The sequence below is a fragment of the Equus przewalskii genome, chromosome 12 (genome assembly GCF_037783145.1).
Source record: "Equus przewalskii isolate Varuska chromosome 12, EquPr2, whole genome shotgun sequence".
NCBI classification, from domain to species: Eukaryota; Metazoa; Chordata; class Mammalia; order Perissodactyla; family Equidae; genus Equus; species Equus przewalskii.
Window position 1 is genome coordinate 32,133,148 of NC_091842.1, and position 12,128 is coordinate 32,145,275.

The 12,128-nt window shown below is 44.6% G+C and overlaps 1 protein-coding gene across 6 annotated transcripts in view; it reads left to right on the plus strand.

Moving 5' to 3' along the window:
* The window catches only part of CPPED1 (calcineurin like phosphoesterase domain containing 1), a 103,504-nt gene that overhangs the window by 21,344 nt on the left and 70,032 nt on the right, over nt 1–12,128 (plus strand). The window lies entirely within an intron of this gene.

Below are 12,128 nucleotides of genomic sequence, written 5' to 3' on the forward strand. Positions count from 1 at the left end.
CCGCTTGCAGATACTATATTCATAAATGTAATCTTCTCTTCTTGCTTCCCCCCTTCTTATGCTTTTATTTCTTGGGTATTTGTTAGTACGTTTTCAGTTTCAAGTGACAGAAATCTAACTTAAACTAGATTAATTTTTTTTAAAGGTATGTATTGTCTGTGGGACTGTAAAGTCCAGGGGCATATCTGGGCTTCAGGAATGGCTGGATCCAGGGGCACAGAGGTTATTATCAGGACTTGGTCTCTTCATCACTCCGCTGTGCTTTCCTCTGGGTTGAATTCATTCTCATGCAGACGCTCTCTGGGTACTGGCTCCTGGGAGCCCTCTAGGTTTATGTCCTTCTAACAGAGACCATAACAGAAAGAAAGTGCCTTGGTGGCCCAATCGGAGTCCTAGACTGACGTCCTTCCACCATCCAGCTCACATGGTCCCCTGGAGCCAGGTTGCAGGATCAGCTCCACTGCAAGCCGGTGATCAGAACAACAGAATGGTTCCCCTAAAGAAAAGTGGGATACTGGGAATACAAAAACAGATGCCTTCTAGAACTTACTTCCTCCCCATTCTTTTTTTTTTCCTACTCTGATATCCTTCTTTCTCAGGAAGGATAAAGTCCAGCGAGCAAGCATAAGCAAGTGGAAACTGCCCCTGCCCGTTGGGGAGGCAGAGCGGGCGCCCATGGCCACTCTTATCTGTGTCTCAGTCTCTGCGAAGTGGAACATAGATGACCAGAAGACCACTGCAGAAAGTGCTGCGACGGCCATGGGTATTTGTTTTTGGTGAACGTTTCCTTGTAAACCAAGACTGTCGAGTCCTGCTGTGATTTCTAACGCCTCTAGGTGCCGAGGCGCTCTGCAATAGCCCCAGGTGCATTGTCTCCTCCCCATCCAGGCTCGCTTGTCTGGCAGCCCAGCTATCCAGAACAATCCCCGAATGAAGATGTGGCACTTGGAAAAAGGGCTGCCCTGGAATTGCTCTCCCTGAAGTCCAGGCAGTGTAACCGGCAGGGAGAACCTCCGATGTCCCTCATTTTGTTTACTTGTGTTTTACACAAAGTCATGATTGTGGACATGTCCACGTCGTTGACCTCCCGCTGAGTAGAACCCAGTGATGTCGTCCCTGGAGAAGCAGCCTGTCCTGCTATTGGGCCTGCACAAAGGTGGCAAGATGGTGAAGCGGGGAAATAAGGCAGTGGACAAAGACCTGATCTAGGGCTCAGGTGTCCGGGCTGCCAGCCCCACATCTGCCACTGATGCACTGGGTAAACTTGGACAGACCCCTTACCTTCTTAGAGCCTCGGTTTCTGAGCCAAGAGCCCATTGAAGCAGCAACAATTGAAAACTTCGGCAGTCTGGGGTTACACAGCACAGGGACAGATGGCCCTCTACCTCTGTGCTGCTGGTGAGTGTCTGAGCAGGTCGCTGCAGAAACACATTCTCGAGGATGGTCCTGAGTTTCGTGTTGTAGAGAGGTAAAATTGTAGCGCCTGTGAACTTGGCCGCGCTTTGGTGACTCTCGGCCGAGGCTTCCTGGGTGCTGAGACCGTCCAGTGCTGAAGTGGCCAGGCAGTGTCCTGGTTTCCCAAGGAGCTGGGAATCTCAGCAGGACTTGGAGTCTTGGTTTCAAGTAAACCGAGGGAAGGTTCTTAGTTGACAAACAGACTCGTGCTCCTTCCAGATGGTCTGATTTGCAGTTCTCCGTGTCTTTGCAATCATTTGGCCCAAAATGCACTTGTAGCATCAGCTCAGGCTCTCACCCTGGTCCACACCGTGAGCAAACTTCTGCTTTTCTCGGACACTTGAAAATCAGATTCCGAGTTTAACGTTTTTCTGTCCAGTGGTTTCTTTTCTCTGAAAACAGAATAATTACGAGACTCACCAGAATTATATAACATGTTCTTGTAGAAGTTTACCGACTTGTTCTGAGTTATGTTAATGTATTCAGTCATATTTCAAAATAAGATTTAAAATAAAAGCTTTCCATGTGATTTTATTGCCTCTTAAAGTATACTGAACATAAGTAAATTAAAAGATACAGTTTTTATGGCCAACCCTACCAGTTGTTCAGAAGACCTCGTAAATGTGAACTGGCAAACTTTCGAATAGAGATTTTATATTCAGTGCAACCCGAGCAGAATTCCTGCCTGTTCTAAAGAGGGACTGTTGTATGAGGTTGTAACTGAGCCAGCGAAGGGACTGAAACTGTTTTGAATATTGTGGTCTGGGATTAAACAGAACATTTTAAAGCTAGTTACCTTTTTTTAATATGCAACTAGTGTCTATTTAGCCCTTATTTAGCTCATATGCGAAGGCAGACGCTAGAAAAGTAATTATTTGCTTTGACTGCTTAGTGCATGGTTAATTATCTAATGCATATATTAATAGGCAAATAAAATCAGAAAGCATACTTTTAATTCTACCGTAAATAATATCTCGGGCCAAGTAGTTTTAGTTTCAAACTGGAGAAAAAGAACTTTTAAGAGTAATGCTTCTTCTAGTGAAAGTCATAATACACTTTTCCATTATAAATATCCATCATAATATTTGTTCATCCACAAATATTTATTGTGTGCAAAGTAAGTGCTAGCTGCTGTGTATGTAATAGCTGGAAATGAGAGACCGGGGCCTTCCATGGAGCTTAGAGTCTGGGAAGGGAAGCCATTGGTGCCAAGACCTGCAGGAGAAGGCCCAAGAATTATAGGACAAAGTCCATTTAGTTTTGAGACACACGTTTTCATTCTGCATCTTTTTGCTTGCCTTGGTATTTTCTTATTTTATAAAGCGTCTCTATGGGATAAGCAACGTTATCAATAGCAGTTGAAGATTTGTACAAACATTGAGACCATTGATTTTCTTTTTAATTTTATTTTATTGAGGTCATATAGGCTCATAACATTGTGTAAATTTCAGGTGTACGTTACTATATGTCAGTTTCTGTATAGACTGCGTGTTCACCACCAATAGTCTAGTTTGCATCCGTCACCATACACGTGTGCCTCTTTACCCCTTCCACCTCCCCCCAACCTCCTTGTCCTCTGGTAACCACCAATCTGTTCTCCTTGTGTATCTGTTTATCTTCCACACGTAAGTGAAATCACGTGGTCCTTGTCTTTCTCTGTCCAACTTATTTCGGAGACCATTGATTTCCAGTCCTTCGCTGAGCCTAGGGTTGCTTTCTTCAGTCCTCCTGATGCTGAGGCATCAGCCCACTGATCTTGTCCCCAGGAGCCCTGTTAGATTTCAGCAATTATGTGAGAAGCTGACAGATTAGAACGTGATGATACAATTAGAGTGTAAGAGATTCCTTTCGGCCTTTAGAATGGTTTATTATTAACAAGCATCCTAACCAACTGAAACACGCAATGCCGGACTCATTCTCCCCTTGATATGCAGTCTCCTTGAAGAGTTCTTTGTGTGTGACCTCCACTTGGGCAACTGATACATGATTTAGTTTCAGTTGATAATTCAGCCTCAGGAAATCCTCTATTGTGTAAAGTGAGGCAAGCCTGCGTTCACATTAGCCCAATAGATAGGGTACGAGTTGCCTATCGCTGCTATAACAAAGTACTGCAAACTTAGTGGTCTCTTATGGTTCTGGAGGTCGGAAGTTTCAAATGGGTCTGCAGGGCTGCGTTGCTTGTAGAGGTTCCAGCTTCTGGGGGCCCCCCACATTTTTTGGGTGGTGGCCCCTTCCTCCATCTTCAAAGCCAGCAACATAGCATCTTCTCTCCTCTCTGAGCTTTGAGTTCATCCTGTCATATTATCTCTATTACTCTGACCCTCTCATAAACAGCATTTTGATTACATTGGCCTGTTCAGATAACCCAGGATCATCTCTCCATCTCAATATCCTTCAGTTTATCACATCTGCAGATTCCCCTTTTGCCCTGTAAGGTGACACATTCACAGGTTCTGGGGATTGAGATGTGGACATCTTTGGGGGGGCCATTATTCAGCTCACCACAGGTGGCATAGGATGGAATTCAGGGTCTGTTATCTGCCAGGAACTGTGCTGCTTGCTCACTTGCTCATTACAGTCTCGAAAAGGAGTTGTCACGATTATTTCCATTTTAACTGATGGTGGAAGCTGGCTCAGAGCAGTTAAGTTCTTTTCCCAGGGTCTCTCAGCCTGTAAGCGGTGGACTCAGGTCATGCACGCCCCCCTGCAGCCTCACTACTCAAAGGGTGGCTCCCAGAGCAGCAGCCAGGAGCTTGTTTGAAATGTGGGATCTGTGCCCCACCCTGACCCGATGAAACAGAGTCAGCATTTTAACAAGATCCCAGGTGAGTCCTGGGGACAATCAAGTTTGGGGAACACTTAATAGGCTAAAAGGCACAGGGCCCTGCGTTTTTTGCTTTTCCATGTATTATGTAGTTTTTGTGTGTTGGCAAGTAATTTGTGAAAATTCCCTTCAGCTGTTAAAGATAATGGTGTTGAGCAAGAGAGTTGTCATTGCTTTAGACTTAGGATGCTTAGCGTTCAAACGGGAATGCCTGAAGTTTGTAGGTTTTTGTTTTGCTCCCTAAACAACGGTTTGAATAACTAAAGCAGGGTGACCTCTGCTATGCAGGGTTCAAAATGGAACTTGACCGGAATATTCAGAAGAACAGCCACACATGTTTGCTCTGAAGGATTTTGTGTGGAGCGGTGGGGAGAGCTGGAACTGGTTCTTTGACTGGGGTCACGTGCATGCGCGTAATCCCTTCTCTGCCATTGCAAAGCTCCGAAAGCTCTGGAAACTCAGAGTTTTTTCTTAAGTTTGGAACTAACTGAGTTGGCAGCAAAACTGACCTGAGCTGACATGAGGCTATGTCATGTTTATAGTCTTTGTTTAGACTATTTAGCGAGGATATGTGTTTTGCTAGGGAAATATTACTGTGTTCTGTTATGGGGTGCTGCCTGAGACCCAACCTAAGGTGTTATTTGGTCTGTGCTCTATGCCCAGCATTGCTGTTTTAAAGTTTGAAAAACTCCAAATTTCAAACCAGAGCTGGACCAAAGGATTTGGGATATGAACCTATGAATCTGTAATATCGATACTTTTGGATTTACACCTGAAGAAACCTTTCATCACTAGAAGCAGAAGGCTTTTTCCTCTCTCTGATTTAATGTCATTCCCCAAGGTAACATCTACCCACCCATTGCACGGTCACACCATTTTAGTTTCAAAGTTAAAATGATCCCAGGTATCTCATATTTGAATTTTTGGGACCATTTCTGTTGGAACCTAAGTGACTGAATATGAAAATGGAATTGAATTCAGAAATGATTCTGACAAATTGAAGGAGAGGGTGTGTGCACAAAGGTGATGTTTGCCATAGATAAGCGCAGAGTAATCCGTTTAGGTGGAAAGGTAGAGAAGGACTGGGCCTCTGCAGATATGGCTGTAAAAGGGCTGCAGAGTAAAGGAATCAAGAGTGGAGGTTAGGAATGCAGGACGCGATGAGCCTGTAAAGAAGAATTGCTGATAAATGGGATCGCGGTTCTCTGCAAAGACCCAAGTGAGACCTGAAAAGTTCTGTTTCATCTAGTTTGGTAGCTGCTCCCCTTAAATTAGACGTGAAGGACTGTGCCAAGGTCCAGAGAAGGGTGGCTATGGTGAATGACCGTCCTGACTCCTTCCCCACTTGGAGATTTCCAATTCTGTGATGAATGGGTGGAATTGAGAAATAAAGCCATGGAGCGGAGATGGAATGCTTTGGTGTGCTGGGCTTCAGGCAAAGAATAAGCCATTTGTCCTTCGTCGTTCACACAATCCAAGAAGGTTGGTATTCATTTTCCCCCAGCTGGGCGGGCACAAACGCTTGAACATAATTCTGATATAAGACAGACTATGATAAGCAAAGCCTCAGAAGCATAATTTTGAAAATCAAAGCCGGGATTAAGGCTCTGGCCAGGAAAAGGCCTTATCGTGTCCTCCCAACCTCCATAGTTTCCCCTTCCCCCAAGCTTAATTTTAAGTTCCTAAAGCGCAGTGGGTGTGTCTCTGTATATTTTCATCTACAACTCAACACTTTTGGGCATGTGAAAGGAATTCAGTGAATGCAGGTCAAATAAATCACTGTATGTTTTCCATGATCTTTAGCAAGTAGCTAGCATGCGGTAGGCACCTGGTACAAATTTCTGGATTAAATGAATAATCAATTCATTTATTTAACAAATCTCCAATGAGTGTTTCTTCTGCCAGGCACTATTCTAGATGTTTGTGCTACATCAGTGAATAAAACAGACAAAAATCTGTGCTTGACCTAGAAATAAGGAATACGGACGCATGAAAACATGAAGTTCTTTTTTTTGTCATTATAATCTTTTGTAGGATTCAAACTTGGGTAGATAGAGATATTTAATTGTTATTTTATTAGATTTTTATTATACAAGTAATATGTGAATACATTCTCTTTGTAAAGGTTTAAAATCTCTATCTAGAATAAACTGTGTAACCTCCACCCGGGTCCTTCCCTTGGGGTCACTGTAGTTAAAAGTGTGTATGTCAGCAGCCTGGTCTTAGATAAATGTCATCATTCTGTGCACATTGTTCTGTGACTGACTTTTTCCCTCTCCATCTGCCTGGAAAATCCTTTCGTGTCGAGTCATAGGGGTTTATGTCAGATTTTTATAGCTGCACTGCGGTCCATGGATTGGAATCTCGTAACTGGTTTGTCCTCTCTGGTGGTCCTAGCCAGGAGTGACAGTCTCCTCATGTTGGAGATGATCTAAACGATGCTGCTGTTGGGTGTTCTCCAGGTGACTCAGATCGGTTTTTCTTTAGGCTTGAAGTCAAGACGGATCGGCTGGGTTTGGGATCACCTCGAGCCTTTGCCTTCAGTGAACCCCCACCGGTTGGCCACGGAGTTCCCTGGCGGACGTCTCTCAGGACTGACCCGCACCTTGCTTCCTTACCGGTAGTCTCTTTGGTGCAACCAGCCTCTCAGTCCCTGTCATACAGGTGATAAGTGCCAGGATGGCCTACCACACCATGGGTCCTCAGAAAGTTTCCGTTGGACAGAAACCCTTTTGTCCATATTACTGTAGGATTTATTGTTGTGGTTATTGTTGTTTTTAAAAGAAGCTGAGTTAACCCACGTTCATTTCCTCAGCTGTATAATTAGCCATGAGTTTTTATTTCTAAGTGCCTATTCCAAGCTCCAAGAAATGTGAAGGTTTAAAGACAATTTACCATCCAGCCTAACACACAGAAACAGAAAAGGGTGATTATATGTGTGCAAGACAGGGGCACACCTTGGTTGAAATATCGCCGGGCCCTGGAATGGGCCGGGGCTGTCCACCTCAGATCTTCCAGCGTGCCACGTGCCACCGGATGCTGAGCAGTGGTGACCCGGAGCAGTCAGCCAGCCCCGGGGCTCCTTGGCTCCTTCACATCCATTATAAGCCCTGAAAGCATCCAGGCAATCAGCGACAATGCCTCCCTTCTGCTGAGGCTGATTGAAAGTGGTTTGAGCTAATTTATCTAATATTACTAATTAGGGAACTTGGAGCATTACTTGAAAAGCTGTTTCTGATTAGGTGTGTCATCAGCAGCAGCGTGGTTGGGAGCGGTGATGTCTTCCCGCTCCGCCAGCGTTTGCCACCTGGTGTCGTGGCAGACGGGCTGTGCTGGCTGCTGGCTGTGTCAACTCTTTGTTCCAAGTTAGGGCGTCTTAACCTGTTTCGTGCCCCTTTGGCAGATTGGTGAAGCCTCTGACTCTATCTGAGAATAAGGTTTTTAAACGTGTAAAATAAAATGCATGGGATTTCCAAGGAAACCAATTATACTGAAATACAGTTATCAAAATATTTAAAAAATTATTTGATAGAGTAAAATATATGCTTCTTTGCTGAGCTGTTTGCTGATAACACAGTTTAATAAATAGCAGGACTAGTAACTGCCGTAATTTCGAAGTGATGCTCAGCTTAACGATACTGTGGGGGACCTGCAACCACTGTAATGGGATATGAAAAATCCTGGTGATTTCTGTTGGTGACAGAGTCACAGGAGCGTTAATACCTCCGTTTTCTGCCTAACTTCACAATGGAAGGAAATGCTGAATGTCAGAGGGAGGTTACTGGAAATGTAGTTTTCTCCCTCCCAGGTTCGCAGATCCCTGTGGACCCAGATTAAGAGCCCTTATCCACGGGCACATATGGACATACTCTTGTTTGATTAATTGGCGCTGTCTCTTCATAGTCAATATGTGGATATTATCATTGATCAAAGTATAAACTCGTGGCAGAAAGTCTACCTTTAATTAAAGGCCAAAAGGCTTCTTAATTGTAGCTCGGAAAACATTTATGCTTACGTTTGATTATTCAGTGAAAGGAAATGACTGGAACTGACTAACAGGAGCTAGAAAATAGTTGCCTTTTGATTAAGGGAAAAAAACTTCCATATTCCTTCGCTTTGGTTCCCACTGTTTGGATCAAAAGCTAAAAATTGAGAGAGGCTTTTCTTTTTTTTTTTTTTTTTAAAGATTGGCACCTGAGCTAACATCTGTTGCCAGTCTTCTTTTTTTTTCCTTCTTCTTCTTCTCCCCAAAGCCCCCCAGTACATACTTGTATGTTCTGGTTGTGCATGCCTCTGGTTGTGCCATGTGGGATGCTGCCTCAGCATGGCCTGATGAGCGGTGCCGTGTCTACGCCCAGGATCCGAACCGGCAAAACCCTGGGCCACTGAAGCAGAGCATGCGAACTTAACCACTCGGCCTTGGAGAGCCTTTTCTTATTTGTCTGTTTGTTCCCTGAAGCATTTGAGAAGACTTGAACAGAAACACACAATGGAAAAATATAAGTAAGAAGCAAACGATCAGGACCAAAGGAAATATAAGTTTACGTGGGAAGTCAAGACCAGAGGCAGGGGCAGAAGCAAATAGGCAGATCTTAAGGGCAATCGTGGTTGATAAGTTGGAAGTTTAGCCAGAGAGAAAAGAGTGTTATCACAGAAACAAAATCACACCCATATCTAGGAGAGAGACAGCTTTTTTCAAAAATCTCAGATTTGGAAGCAAATTTTTATGAGGATTCCCTTCTGGGCACTGAATAATAGAATGTCCCAAAGGGGGACTTCTAGAGGTAGGTTTCTCAACCGGGTGGGAGGTCCATGGATAGGGTTTGCCAGTGAGCGCCATCAGACTGGGCAGAATCCAGTGTGTTCACCTAGATGCTTTGGGGAGTGGAGTCGGGAGCATTTCTGTAGCTTTCATTAGATCGTTTAAGACTCCGGGACTTAAAAGAAGGATGAGGAACCAGGGAGCAAAAGTCTTTCATGATCTGAGTGCTCCCGTTTTCTCCTCCCATCTGAGGACGCCTTCCTCCATAGCAGACCGTGATTGTAGATGCCACTGGCAAAGAACCTGTGGCACTTTGCTCAGAGACGCTGGACCAGCCCTCTGGGCAGAACAGCTCTGGAGCCCACTTCCACCCTCTGCCCTTGCTTGGGGGTTTTCTGGAGATGGTGGACAGATGCTGCAGATGCTTGCAGAGTGCCCTGGCACACTGATACGGTATAGACAAAACGAGTGTCTTTCTAGCTTGTGCTTGGCTGGTCGGAATATTTACATCTTTCCTTTCATTGTTTTTGCTCTAAACACTCATTTCCTGGAATTGGGACATTTCACCTCCTTGATGGGCCTATTTTCTGCAACTAAATGAAATTCTAGAAAGGAGCATGATCCCCAATTAGTTGACTTATCAGGTAATTGGTCAAGTGATCAGAACGTGAAAGGAAAAAAATAACGAGAGGTTGGAAAACAGAGCACGTTTCATTGCCAAAACTGCTGAGGACACCTATTTTGTAACCACCAGAATTGAGAAACTCACCTGCATGTTTGGCGCTCTTTATTGTTCCCTCCAGTTCCTAAATAGGTATTGGAAAACCGTGGTTGGTTCTTTTCAATATATATTATTCGAGTTGTATAAAAATTTTACTACTCCTTCCTTTATTTGGGTGAAATACTGCTGTCGTAATCCGTAAATATTCTCGTGAAGAAATTTTGTATTGATGTGTAAGGGAGCAACTTTAGAAATTTCTCTTGGATAATATACCTTCCTTAATTTTTTTTTTCAAATACACATTAAAGGATGTTTCATATCATTCCAAAGGCGCCTTTTATGTCAAACAGTTTATTTTATTAATTGCCTCCTGACTAAATTGGCTCATAGTACAGATTCAACAGTGAGTTGCTATGAATGTCTGGGAGCAGACAATGTAATAAGCTCTAGCTGTTAGATGCAAAATTAAATGAATCTTGTCTAATAACATGTATAATTTAAAAACCCGGTAGAACCTGATTAAGCTTGATCTTTTAGCAATGCGGTGGATCAGTACATGAGTTATGTTTATGCTTGCAAAGTTTTAGATCAATGAATTTACATACCCCAATTAGGAAAAGATAATGGAGAGGATTTGAGATGGAAAGAATTACGGCTCCATAAATTCTTTGGGACTAGATGAAAGTAGATGTTTTTAATTGAAGGAATGAATCATTTTCTTAAGTTCCACTTGAGGCTGCTTGTGCCACCATGTCCCCAGTCCTGGTGCTTTCCTGCCCAGCGTCCTCCTGTTCCACTAGTCACTGCCTCTGCCCTTGATTGTTGGCGGCTCAAGTCAGGTAGTTCGACCTTAATTCATTTACTCAGTTGTTTGGCTGATCTGATAACAGCAAATAAGTATGGAGGGTCTGCTTCTGTGCGTGGTACAGCTTAGTGAGAAACAAGCCCAGTGTCTGTCCTCAGAAGCTTCCAGGCTCGTCGGGGGAGGGATGGCAAGCACAAAGCATACAAACGAGAGAAAATGGCAGCGTTGGTGAGGGAGACCATGGTGCGGTGCCCTGATCTGGTGTGGGGCTTAGAGAAGGCTGCCTGGAACCCGGGTGGTATTGGGTGGCCCCTGGGCTGCTCGTGGTCTAAAAGATCAATCCAATCCAGTACCAAAAGGAAGTCGGGAAAAAAAAGTCAGCGTTCCCGCCACCACTGACCTGCTTCTCCTCAGAAAGGAGCACGGCAGTTATTAGTCCTTCATGAAAAGTGACAGGAGATTGTCCGGCCTACGTACACTGGCACGTATAGCGTTTTGTAAAAAGCACAAAGAGGGCAAAAGAGACTTGGCATTTGCGTACGTTCTGTCGTCTTTCCAGAGCAGCACGTGCAGATGTGCGTCGCTCCTTTCAGGGGACGGGATTCCAGGATGCGTTTGAACTGTCCCCGACTGGTAGGCTCTCACGTCGTGTCGGTGTTCGGTCGTGGGCGGTGCTGCAGGCCTCTGCTGCAGCCGCTCCTCTGGGTACGTGTGCAGCTGTTAGGAGCAAGGCTGAGAAGTCAGCTTGCTCGGGTTCGAATCCTGGACCCCGTGTTTACTAGCCAGATAACCTGGGGCAGGGGACCTCCTGTCTCTCTAGCTGAGTTTCCTTATCTGTAAAATGCAGATGATAATGGTACCTGCGTCATAGGCTTCTTAGGAAACTTAAAAAAGTCCTGAGAACACTGTCTGGCATTCAGTGCCATCCAATAACTAGTTTTATTTATTTATTTATTTATTTATTTATTTATTTTTTGAGAAAGATTAGCCCTGCGCTAACATCTGCCGCCAATCCACCTCTTTTTGCTGAGGAAGACTGGCCCTGAGCTAACATCCGTGCCCATCTTCTTCTACTTTATACGTGGGACGCCTACCACAGCAGGGCTCTTGCCAAGCAGTGCCATGTCCTCACCCAGGATCCGAACCGGCGAACCCCAGGCAGCCAAGAAGCGGAACATGCGAACTTAACCGCTATGCCACCGGGGTGGTCCCTACTAGTTTTTTTTAAATAAAAGCTTTATTGAGATTTAATTCTCATCCCGTATAATTCATCCGTTTCAAGTGTACAACTTGATAGTTTTGAGTCTATTCACAGAGTCGTGCAACCAATACCACTATCAATTTTAGAACATTTTCATCAACCGAAAAAGAAGCCTTGGACCCCTCAGCAGCTGCCCCCCATTTCCCTCCAACCCGCTCCTCAGCCCCAGCCCCTGGCGACCACTCGTCCACTTTGTGTCCTTAGGGATTTGCTCGTTCTGGGCATTTCGTATAAAACAAATCGTGTGATACGCGGTCTTTTGTGTCTGGCTTCTTTCTCTGAGCACCGTGTCTTCAAGGT